A 12,798-nucleotide genomic window follows, 5' to 3' on the forward strand; every position below is an offset into this window, starting at 1 on the left:
GAAGCAGTTATTTATAGAGAAATACAGCACAGAACAGGCCCTTCGGCCCACGATGTTGCGCCGAACTTTTGTCCTAGGTTAATCATAGAATTTTGGACAATTTGTCATGGCCAATCCACCCAATCTGCACATCTTTGGACTGTGGGAGGAAACCGGAGTACCCGGAGGAAACCCACGCAGTCACGGGGAGGATGTGCAGACTCCACACAGACAGTGACCCAAGTCGAAATCGGACTTGGGACCCTGGAGCTGTGAAGCAATTGTGCTATCCACAATGCTACCGTGCTGCCCTTAAGAAGTTAACCTACACTCCCTTATTCTACCCTAATCCAAGTACCTATCCAATAGCCGCTTGAAGGTCCATAAATTTTCCGACTCAACTACTACCACAGGCAGTGCATTCCATGCCCCCACTACTCTCTGGGTAAAGAACCTACCTCTGACATCCCCTCTATATCTTCCACCATTTATCTTAAATTTATGTCCCCTTGTAATGGTGTGTTCCACCCGGGGAAAAAGTCTCTGACTGTCTACTCTATCTATTCCCCTGATCATCTTATAAACCTCTATCAAGTCGCCCCTCATCCTTCTCCGTTCTAATGAGAAAAGGCCTAACACCCTCAATCTTTCCTCGTATGACCTACTCTCCATTCCAGGCAACATCCTGGTAAATCTCCTTTGCACCTTTTCCAAAGCTTCCACATCCTTCCTAAAATGAGGTGACCAGAACTGCACACAGTACTCCAAATGTGGCCTGACCAAGGTTTTGTACAGCTGCATCATCACCTCACGGCTCTTAAATTCAATCCCTCTGCTAATGAACGCTAGCACACCATAGGCCTTCTTCACAGCTCTATCCACTTGAGTGACAACTTTCAAAGAACAATGAACATAGACCCCAAGATCTCTCTGCTCCTCCACATTGCCAAGAACCCTACCATTAACCCTGTATTCCGCATTCAGATTTGTCCTTCCAAAATGGACAACCTCACACTTGTCAGGGTTAAACTCCATCTGCCACTTCTCAGCCCAGCTCTGCATTCTATCTATGTCTCTTTGAAGCCGACAACAGCCCTCCTCACTATCCACAACTCCACCAATCTTCGTATCATCTGCAAATTTACTGACCCACCCTTCAACTCCCTCATCCAAGTCGTTAATGAAAATCACAAACAGCAGAGGACCCAGAACTGATCCCTGCGGTACGCCACTGATAACTGGGCTCCAGGCTGAATATTTGCCATCCACCACAACTCTCTGTCTTCTATCGGTTAGCCAGTTTGTTATCCAACTGGCCAAATTTCCCACTATCCCATGCCTCCTTACTTTCTGCATAAGCCTACCATGGGGAACCTTATCAAATGCCTTACTAAAATCCATGTACACTACATCCACTGCTTTACCTTCATCCACATGCTTGGTCACCTCCTTAAAGAATTCAATAAGACTTGTAAGGCAAGACCTACCCCTCACAAATCCGTGCTGACTATCCCTAATCAAGCAATGCCTTTCCAGATGCTCAGAAATCCTATCCCTCAGTACCCTTTCCATTACTTTGCCTACCACCGAAGTAAGACTAACTGGCCTGTAATTCCCAGGGTTATCCCTATTCCCTTTTTTGAACAGGGGCACGACATTCGCCACTCTCCAATCCTCTGGTACCACCCCTGTTGACAGCGAGGACGAAAAGATCATTGCCAACGGCTCTGCAATTTCATTTCTTGCTTCCCAGAGAATCCTTGGATATATCCCGTCAGGCCCGGGGGACTTGTCTATCCTCAAGTTTTTCAAAACGCGCAACACATCTTCCTTCCTGACAAGTATCTCCTCAAGCTTATCAGTCTGCTTCACGCTGTCCTCTCCAACAATATGGCCCCTCTCATTTGTAAATACTGAAGAAAAATACTTGTTCAAGACCTCTCCTATCTCTTCAGACTCAATACACAATCTCCCGCTACTGTCCTTAATCGGACCTACTCTCACTCTAGTCATTCTCATATTTCTCACGTATGTGTAAAAGGCCTTGGGGTTTTCCTTGATCCTACCCGCCAAAGATTTTTCATGCCCTCTCTTAGCTCTCCTAATCCCTTTCTTCAGTTCCCTCCTGGCTATCTTGTATCCCTCCAGCGCACTGTCTGAACCTTGTTTCTTCAGCCTTACATAAGTCTCCTTCTTCCTCTTAACAAGACATTCAACCTCTCTTGTCAACCATGGTTCCCTCACTCGACCATCTCTTCCCTGCCTGACAGGGACATACATATCAAAGACACGCAGTACCTGATCCTTGAACAAGTTCCACATTTCACTTGTGTCCTTCCCTGACAGCCTATGTTCCCAACTTCTGCACTTCAATTCTTGTCTGACAGCATTGTATTTACCCTTCCCCCAATTATAAACCTTGCCCTGTTGCTCGCACCTATCCCTCTCCATTACTAAAGTGAAAGTCAGAGAATTGTGGTCACTACCTCCAAAATGCTCCCCCACTAACAAATCTATCACCTGCCCTGGTTCATTACCAAGTACTAAATCCAATATGGCCTCCCCTCTGGTCGGACAATCTACATACTGTGTTAGAAAAGCTTCCTGGACACACTGCACAAACACTACCCCATCCAAACTATTTGATCTAAAGAGTTTCCACTCAATGTTTGGGAAGTTGAAGTCGCCCATGACTACTACCCTGTGACTTCTGCACCTTTCCAGAATCTGTTTCCCAATCTGTTCCTCCACATCTCTGCTGCTATTGGGGGGCCTATAGAACACACCCAACAAGGTGACTGCTCCTTTCCTATTTCTAACTTCAACCCATATTACCTCAGTAGGCAGATCCCCCTCGAACTGCCTTTCTGCAGCTGTTATACTATCTCTAATTAACAATGCCACCCCCCCACCTCTTTTACCATCCTCCCTAATCTTGTTGAAACATCTATAACCAGGGACCTCCAACAACCATTTCTGCCCCTCTTCTATCCAAGTTTCCGTGATGGCCACCACATCGTAGTCCCAAGTACCGATCCATGCATTAAGTTCACCCACCTTATTCCTGATGCTTCTTGCATTAAAGTATACACACTTCAACCCATCTCCTTGCCTGCAAGTACTCTCCTTTGTCATTGTTACCTTCCCCACTGCATCACTACGTGCTTTGGCGTCCTGACTATCGTCTACCTTAGTTGCTGGACTACAGATCCGGTTCCCATTCCCCTGCCAAATTAGTTTAAACCCTCCCGAAGAGTACTAGAAAACCTCCCCCCCAGGATATTGGTGCCCCTCTGGTTCAGATGCAACCCGTCCTGCTTGTACAGGTCCCACCTTCCCCAGAATGCGCTCCAATTATCCAAATACCTGAAGCCCTCCCTCCTACACCATTCCTGCAGCCACGTGTTCAACTGCACTCTCTCCCTATTCCTAGCCTCGCTATCACGTGGCACCGGCAACAAACCAGAGATGACAACTCTGTCTGTCCTGGCCCTTAACTTCCAGCCTAACTCCCTAAACTTGTTTATTACCTCCACACCCTTTTTCCTACCTACATCGTTGGTACCAATGTGCACCACGACTTCTGGCTGCTCACCCTCCCCCTTCAGGATCCTGAAGACACGATCAGAGACATCCCTGGCCCTGGCACCCGGGAGGCAACATACCTTTCGGGAGTCTCGCTCGCGACCACAGAATCTCCTATCTATTCCCCTAACCATTGAATCTCCTATTACTATTGCTTTTCTATGCTCCCCCCCTTCCCTTCTGAGCCCCAGAGCCAGACTCAGTGCCAGAGACCTGGCCGCTGGGGCCTTCCCCCGGTAGGTCATCCCCCCCAACAGCATCCAAAACGGTATACTTGTTTTGAAGGGGAACGGCCACGAGGGATCCCTGCACTGTCTGCCTGTTAGTTTTCTTTCCCCTGACTGTAACCCAGCTACTCTTGTCCAGTACCTTTGGTGTGGCTACCTCCCTGTAACTCTTCTCTATGACCCCCTCTGCCTCCCGGATGATCCGAAGTTCATCCAGCTCCAGCTCCAGTACCTTAACACGGTCTCTGAGGAGCTGGAGTTGGGTGCACTTCCCGCAGGTATAGTCAGCGGGGACACCAGTGGTATCCCTCACCACCCACATCCTACAGGAGGAGCATGCAACTGCCCTAGCCTCCATCCCCTCTTACTTTACAGAATTAGCTGCCCTGTGGACCAACTGGACCTCCGCCCTCCGACTCTGCTCCCAGTCAGCTGTACTCTAAACTCCTGGTTCCCTTCACGCTCTTTGATAAATATAGGAAATTAAATGTAAGGAGCACCTTACTCCCTCCTCACCTAACTCCCTCAGTCACCAAACTCTCACTGTAGCACTCAAATGCCACAAGCTCAGCACTCAGTGCAAACAAAGTCTGCACTGTATCTAGCCCCTATTTATACTGTGACTCTAGCTTCTAAAAACTGGCCTAATGCAATTAACTAATTAACAAGCTCCAGCTGCAAGTAAGTCCAAGTAGAACCTTGTTTAAAGCTGATTCAAAATTCACCTTCTTATAGACCAGACAGCAACTTTTAAGTTAATTAACTAAATAAAAGAAATACTAGACTTTAAATAACCCTTATACTCCCTCAGTCACCAAACTCTCACTGTAGCACTCAAATGCCACAAGCTCAGCACTCAGTGCAAACAAAGTCTGCACTGTATCTAGCCCCTATTTATACTGTGACTCTAGCTTCTAAAAACTGGCCTAATGCAATTAACTAATTAACAAGCTCCAGCTGCAAGTAAGTCCAAGTAGAACCTTGTTTAAAGCTGATTCAAAATTCACCTTCTTATAGACCAGACAGCAACTTTTAAGTTAATTAACTAAATAAAAGAAATACTAGACTTTAAATAACCCTTATACTCCCTCAGTCACCAAACTCTCACTGTAGCACTCAAATGCCACAAGCTCAGCACTCAGTGCAAACAAAGTCTGCACTGTATCTAGCCCCTATTTATACTGTGACTCTAGCTTCTAAAAACTGGCCTAATGCAATTAACTAATTAACAAGCTCCAGCTGCAAGTAAGTCCAAGTAGAACCTTGTTTAAAGCTGATTCAAAATTCACCTTCTTATAGACCAAACAGCAACTTTTAAGTTAATTAACTAAATAAAAGAAATACTAGACTTTAAATAACCCTTATACTCCCTCAGTCACCAAACTCTCACTGTAGCACTCAAATGCCACAAGCTCAGCACTCAGTGCAAACAAAGTCTGCACTGTATCTAGCCCCTATTTATACTGTGACTCTAGCTTCTAAAAACTGGCCTAATGCAATTAACTAATTAACAAGCTCCAGCTGCAAGTAAGTCCAAGTAGAACCTTGTTTAAAGCTGATTCAAAATTCACCTTCTTATAGACCAAACAGCAACTTTTAAGTTAATTAACTAAATAAAAGAAATACTAGACTTTAAATAACCCTTATACTCCCTCAGTCACCAAACTCTCACTGTAGCACTCAAATGCCACAAGCTCAGCACTCAGTGCAAACAAAAAGGAGTCAGGTCAGGTGAACTCCTTAATATACTTTGGAGCTTCTAAAAACCCTAGCCCATAACACAGAACACACAGTTGCATTTTGTTTTGATTGGATTTGGAATTCGATGGGCAGTTCGCAAAACTCAGAGTCACAAATATATTTATACAGTTACATTGCTTCCAGAATTACGCACTTTTTCATGTACAAGGAGAATATTCGACTTGTGGCAGTGTTTGTTTTCCACTGACACATTAAATTCGGCATCCAGGGGACTCTAACTAATATGGTGTGATGCTTCTTTGAATCTCAGCTGCATTAACTCAAATTCCTTCTCCTTATGCATATCTCAGTATTATAAACGCCGAGTGCGTCACGGTGGCACGATGAATGGCACTGCAGCCTCACAGAACCAGGGACCAATGTTCTATTCCGACTTCCATGTACAGTTTGCACGCTGTCGCCCTACCTGAGTAGTTCCCCCCAGGTGCTCCTGTCCACATGTATGTCACTTAATGGATCAGCCATGCTAAATTGCCCCATGGTGTTCATTCATGTACAATTAAGTGGATTGAGCTTGATCAGTGCACAGGACTACTTGAAATGGGCAGAAGAGCCGACCTAAGCATAGTTGGTTATGTGGATGAGTGCAGTCTCGATGGGCAGAATTGCCACTTTCCACACTGTGGAATCTCTGTGGAACCCGACGCAATTTGGGTCAAACTCGCATGTCTTGTAAACACAAATAATAGTTAGGATATAAAAGCACAGGATCTAATATGGATTTTCATGCGACCTCAACTGGAGACCCCCACAGCCTTTGACTCCTTCGTCCTCAAAATATATATTTCAATTTCATGTAGTACAGCGAGGAAGTGTTACCGATGGCGGAAGCAGGACAGCTGACGATTAGAAGAATGAGAGTACAAAAAGAGGCCCTTCGGCCCACCGTTACTGCCCCAGTCACCAAACAACTAACTATCCTAATCCCATTTCCCAGCCGACGGTCTTTAGTGAGCAGGTAATATTATGCTACAATCGATTCAGTATATGACTTATCACGGTAGATACTACAACATTGTTTCCACTGGTTGGGGGGAACGAGTACACGAGAACATCTTTTCAGGATATCAACTCGGCAATTTATGATTGAGTTGAGGAATATCATTTGCATTCTTCATTTAAAGGACGGCATGTGGCGCAGTGGATAGCACTGGGACTGCGGCGCTGATGACCTGAATCCCGGCACTGAGTCACTCTCCGGGTGGAGTTAGCACATTCTCCCCTATCTGCGTGGGTTTCACCACAACAACAGAAATATGTGTTGGTTAGGCGGATGACCACGTTAAATTGCCCCTTAATTGGAAAATAAAAATAAATGGCGACTCTAAATTTATAAAACAAAAATGTAAGTTTTTAAGAGATGCGGATATCACTGGCTCGGTAGGCAATAATTTACAAATGCTAGTTGCCCTTCAAAACGTTTTGGTGAATTGCCTTCTTGAAACGGTGCATTCCCTACGGTGCAGATACACGCACAGCGCTGTGAGGGAGGGAAATCAAGGTTATTGACCTCAACAGAGAAGGGACGTGATATATTTACGACTCAGGATGGTAGTAGCTTTGGGGAGAACCTCCAGAAGGTGGAGTTTCAAGGTATCAGCTGCTCCTGTTCCTCTAGATGGTACTGGCCGTGGGTTTATATGACTATGCCTGAGGTACCAAGGTGAATTCATGCAGTGCAGTTTCACCTGTAGATGGTACACACGGCTGCCAAAGTGCGTCATTGGTGGAGTGATTAAACGTTTGTGGGAGATCTAGCAATCAAATGGGCTCATTTAGCTTTAATGGTGCAGAGTTTCTTCACTGTTGGTGGTGTTGCATTCAATCCAGGTAGATGGAGGGTGTTATATGACACAAACCGCGCTTACCTTGTTGATGTTGGACAGTTTATCGGGTTCCCTATGAGTTAATCTGTGCAGGAATCGCAGCCTTTCACCTTCGCAGATAACTGTGGGATTTGTTTTTAAATTTTGATTGCCAATTGTTTTTTTCCAATTAAGGGACAATTTAGCGTGGCCAATCCACCTACTCTGCACTTGTTTGTGTTGTGGGAGCGAAACCCACGCAGACACGGGAGAATGTGCAAACTTCGTACGGACAGTTACCCAGAGCCGGGAACGAACCTGGGACCTCAGGGCCGTGAGGCAGCTCTGCTAACCACTAGGCCACCGTGCTGCTCAACCATGGGATTTATCTGGCTAGCCCGTTTCAGTTTCCAGTCTCTGGTATCCCCTAGAATCTTGATAAAAATGGGTTTCGGCGATGGTAATGCCACTAATAGTTTCGAAACTGTTGCTTCATTTTGACATTTACTTCTTCAGTATACGTAGAATCGCGAATCGTGCTGGTGTGTTTCCAGTCTTCAGTGCAGTATCCACACTACTGATCCAATAATGGAAGGAAGGTAATTGATAAAGCAACTAACGATGGCTGGGCCTCCGACCCTTCCCTCAGGAATACCTGCAGTGAGATCATTTACCTTCAAACGCCACAACCATGTTTGTGTCAGGTAGGTCTTCCCGACCAGAAAATGTTCTCACTGATTCACATTGACTCCAGTTGTGTGAGGATTCATTAACGCATATTAGGCCAAATGCACTATTGATGTCAAAGAAATTGACTTTTACCTCACCTCTGGTGTTTTCAGATTTTGTGTCCATGTTTCAACCACGGCTACAATTTAGTCAGGAGTTGACTTCCCCTGGCAGAATCCAAACTGAGCGTCTCTGAGCGGTTTGTTGCTGGTTAATTTCTGGTTGATCTTTTGATTGAGGACCTGTTTGATCACTTTTATTATGATGGAGAGTAGACCTCCGGGGTGGGAATTGGCCCGCTGAGATGTACTTTCTTATTTGGACACAAGACTTACCTGGTCAATTTTTCGTTTTGTCGGACAGATGTGACTGTTGATGCTGTACGAGAGTAGCTTGGCAAGGGGAACAGTAAATTCTGCAGCAGACATGTTCAATGCTATTGCTGGCATTTTGTCAGGGTCCATGGTCCCTGAACAATCCAGTGCCTCCAGTCGTATCCAGTACCTTAATATCACGTGTGAGGTGAGTAAATAGAATTGGCTCAAGTCTGGCATCTTTGATGATGGGATCTGCGGAGAAAACGGTGATGGATCATTCCAATCCTCGCTTTTAGCTCAAGATAGTTGTGAGTACTTCGGCCTTACATTTTGCAATAATGTGCTGAAGTACGCCATTATTTAAGATGAGGATTTTTTGCAGCGTCCTGCTCCGGTGGGCTATTCAATTGTTTTGCACGTAGTTTGTCCAGTGTGCAAATAGCCCTGTGTTTTAACTTCACCAAGGTAACTATTGATTTATAACAATGCCTGCTCCGAGTCCTGGCAAGCCCTCCTGCAAACTTCAGTGAATGAGGCCGATGCCGTGGCTCAGCAGGAATGGGAGAGTGAGTATATGTCAGGCCCTCAGGCTACAGATAATGCTTGCGTACAATTATGCCACTTCGAATGGCCCATTTTACCGCATGAATACCCAGACTTGAGTTGCGAGATGTGTTCGAAGTTTATTGGATTTAGTACGGTCGTTTTGCCACACAGCACGTTTGAGGATATTATCAAAGGGAAGACGGTATTTCGTCCCCGCATGGTGTATGTGGTGGTCACTTCCACTGACTGTTTCATCCACAGATGCATCTGCTGCAGACAGATTGCTGAGGATCGGGTCATGCATGTGTTATGCGTCCTGCGGGTTCCCTCGGCAAATGCTTCAGGTGCAGTACAGCAAATATATCCATTAGCACTCGGACTGCTCGGTTTGTAGTGACACTGTAGGACCCGCATCGTGAGTACATTCTGCGCATTTGCCATCGTCAGTGCTTCCTCCAAGTGGTATTCAACATGGGAGAATATAAATTCATCAGTGGGGGAGGGAACTGGACGTATTAAGCGACGTATGCTACCTCGCACATACCTGGCCTGCGTCCAGAGTCGATTCCCAGAAGAATGAGCCATCAACTGTATATCACTGTCCCGACAACTCTGGAACGTAGATCCGACAACTTTGGAATGTACCCGATGGTGTCTCGGACATTATCCTTGAGATATGATTGCGCGAGTATGATTTGGCCAGGCAGTTCTTTGACTTTTGTGTGCGATAGATCTTCCAATTTTGGCACAGACCCACAAATGTTAGTAACGAGGTCTTTACAGTATCGGCAGGGCTGAGGGTGATATTGTTTTTATTGTGTTTCTGTGGAGCCCGAGGGGTCCTTCCTGCTCCATTATCTGTGAAGATAATCAGTGGCGTGTAGGCCCTTACAGTGGATATTTAAGAGTTACCATTGCTGCTGGTCGGAAGACGCAAGTAAGTTGCACTTTCAGGGAAATACAGCAAAGTGACGATAACCTGGACTGGGTAACAAATTGAGGAATTGAACAAACGAATCTGATAATTAGTTAGGATAATATAGAGGATATCGGGTATAGGAGCCGGAACAATGGCAATGGGCAAAGCATGGCTTGGATGGGGGTATAGGTAATTGCTAGAACGAGAATGCTAAGTGAAAGGGGCCCACAAGGGCTGAAGAATGTGAAGTGAGCCCAGGACTGAGGAATGTGAAATGAGATGAGAGGATATATAGCAAGGTCAAGAAGGGTATAGCGATAGCCTATGAAAATTTTGCTTTCATTACTGTTGCCTTATTTGGTCGTATGTATGTGAAATTTGATGCAACGTAAATGTATCTGTACATAAATGTTTTATCCCTTTGTTCACTCTGGTTGTTGAAGATTCAGGAGACCGGTTGTGTCCTGCTCACTCAATAGAGAGAGTCACCCCAGCTAGCTGGCTAAAATAAACAATAATTGATACCTGCAAATCCGTCTCAAATTTTATTGAGACCAGACTGACAGCAAAAGAATCAGGATTGTCATTTGGTACCGAAATCCGGGATTTCTTGAGACGATCACCTCTCATCTGCGAAATCAGAATTGTACTGATCTCGGACGTGGAAAGAGGAAATGGGCCCACGATGTGTGTAGCTGGAAAATGATCATGTTTGATTTTGCTCACTCTCGTAGTCTGATTACAGTCTAATCACTCGCATTTGATCAGGTAAGATCGTCTCTACGAAATTAAAGGTCACTCTGGCGGATTAGAAGAATTAATTTCATTCGATGCAGGTATGTCTGAGGGGTGGAACGTAACTGAGTGAATACGGAATAACAATTCAGCTGTGACTGAAGGAATGTTGCCTATTAAGTCAGTTGCATGTGAATTGAGAATTAAAACTGGTTGTATTAAATTACACTAATTCGATTACGGCCCTTAACGGGTTGAGGAAATGTCACCGAGACAATTCAGATAAAACTGCTAATGGAATGTTCTGGAAACAATTCAATTCCGTACTATTAGAATTGGCTAAAATTGGTTATATTACATTACACTTTAATTCGGTTAAGGTCATTAACTGGTTGTGGGAATGTCACAGAGACAATTCAGTTAAGACCGCTGATGGAATGTTCTGGAGACAATTCAATTCCGTAGAATTAAAATTGGCTAAATTAAAAATTTATTCTTGGGAATATGAGTGAAAAAAAGAATTGGGAGATGAATTGCCACTAAGGGAACCAGACGTTTAGGACTGTATCGGAAAGTGGAGCTCTCAGCTAATTATAATTATATTGCTAAAATTATATTGTGGTTTCTTTGCAAATTCAAACTTTTATTGTTCGGTTGGTTGAGATCAATGAAAGTATAATGATTTGAATTCCTTGTGGTTGAATGCAGATCTTCAACGAATGAATGTGTCCGTTTAATAAGAATTTGTGAACATCGTCTGGTATTCCTGGTTTTTAAAATGTTGTGTTCTGCAGAACGAAGTTGCACATCAGTTAGGAGGAGCGAATACACTGCAGTTAAAGTGAGATTTAAAACGGGATAAGTATTTGAAAGTTCTTTAGAAAATCAGTAATAATGATTAACGTTGTGGGAGTTAATTAGGACACAATTCTCAGGAAATAAACAAAAATCAAAATCCAAATGTATGAATTGGGATTTTTAAATGATTTGTTTGAACTCGGAATAGTCCTGGAACAAAGGGATTTAGGTGAGTCTGAGGTGATGGAAGTGATATGGCACAGTTCCACCGGGTCCTCGTGACCGCTGTTTTGCAAGCAGACAGAGCTACTGGAGCTCAGATAGGAAATATTACTTGCAGTATCAGGAAATGAAAATCTGATGGCAGGAAAAGATTACCAAAATAGATGCATAAAAAGAAAATTTAAGATATCAAAACCGACTGGTAACTGGAGGAAATAGTGAAAGCAAAACTAGCATTAGAAAGAATGACACAGGGTTAATCAGCACACAATTCCAGCACACATTTCAGGGAAACCGACACAGGCCGTAAAAGCAATATCCCTTGACCGGAGGTGCCAAATGCGAGCTGGGGATAAAGACCAAAGAGTTGGAACAGCAGGTAATCATTCAAGAAGTCACATATGCATCGACGAGTATCCCACTTCAGGAAGTTAGCAAGCCTGATGGTACATTTAGAATGGTAACGAATTGCAAAGCATTAAACAAGGCCACAAAAAAGGATAAACGGTATTTAATAAATTTATAAACTACATTGGAGAAGGCGGAAAGCAAAACTTATTTAACTACTATAGATTTAGCCAACGGTTTCTGGAGTGTTCCGTTAGACCCAGACAGCAGGGAAGAGACAGCCTTTACCTTTGGCACTAAACATTGCGTATACTGTAAATTGCCACAAGGATATGTTAATTCCCCGAACCACTTTCAGGCAATAGTAAGGGAGCGGGTTAAAAATGATTTGGCCTTAATATATATTGATGATGTGTTAATTAGAGATCATGATCACGGGGACATATATTGAAAAAGTGACCAAAATTATTAAAACACTTAGTGAAGTAGGATTTAAAATAGGGGTAAAGAAATGCCAGATTGTCAGGAACGAAGTCGACGATTTAGGGTATTCAGTGTCAAAGGCAGGCAGGGAAGCCAGTGTTGGGATGAGAGAGAAAGTTACTAGAAACACAGCGCCCATTTCATGAAGTGAGGTTCAGCACATCATGAGAAATTTGCTGTTTTTGAGACCAGTATTGGAAGAATTTAGTCTTTATCAAAGTTTGGAAAAGGGATTTTAGGTGGACCAGTGAAGCACAGTTTGGATTAGTTAAAAACAGCCGTAGTAACATCCGGGCCATTAGAGGAGAGACATGAAGGGACTATTTGAGCATTACATTTGATCT

The sequence above is a fragment of the Scyliorhinus canicula genome, chromosome 12 (assembly GCF_902713615.1).
Source record: "Scyliorhinus canicula chromosome 12, sScyCan1.1, whole genome shotgun sequence".
NCBI lineage: Eukaryota > Metazoa > Chordata > Chondrichthyes > Carcharhiniformes > Scyliorhinidae > Scyliorhinus > Scyliorhinus canicula.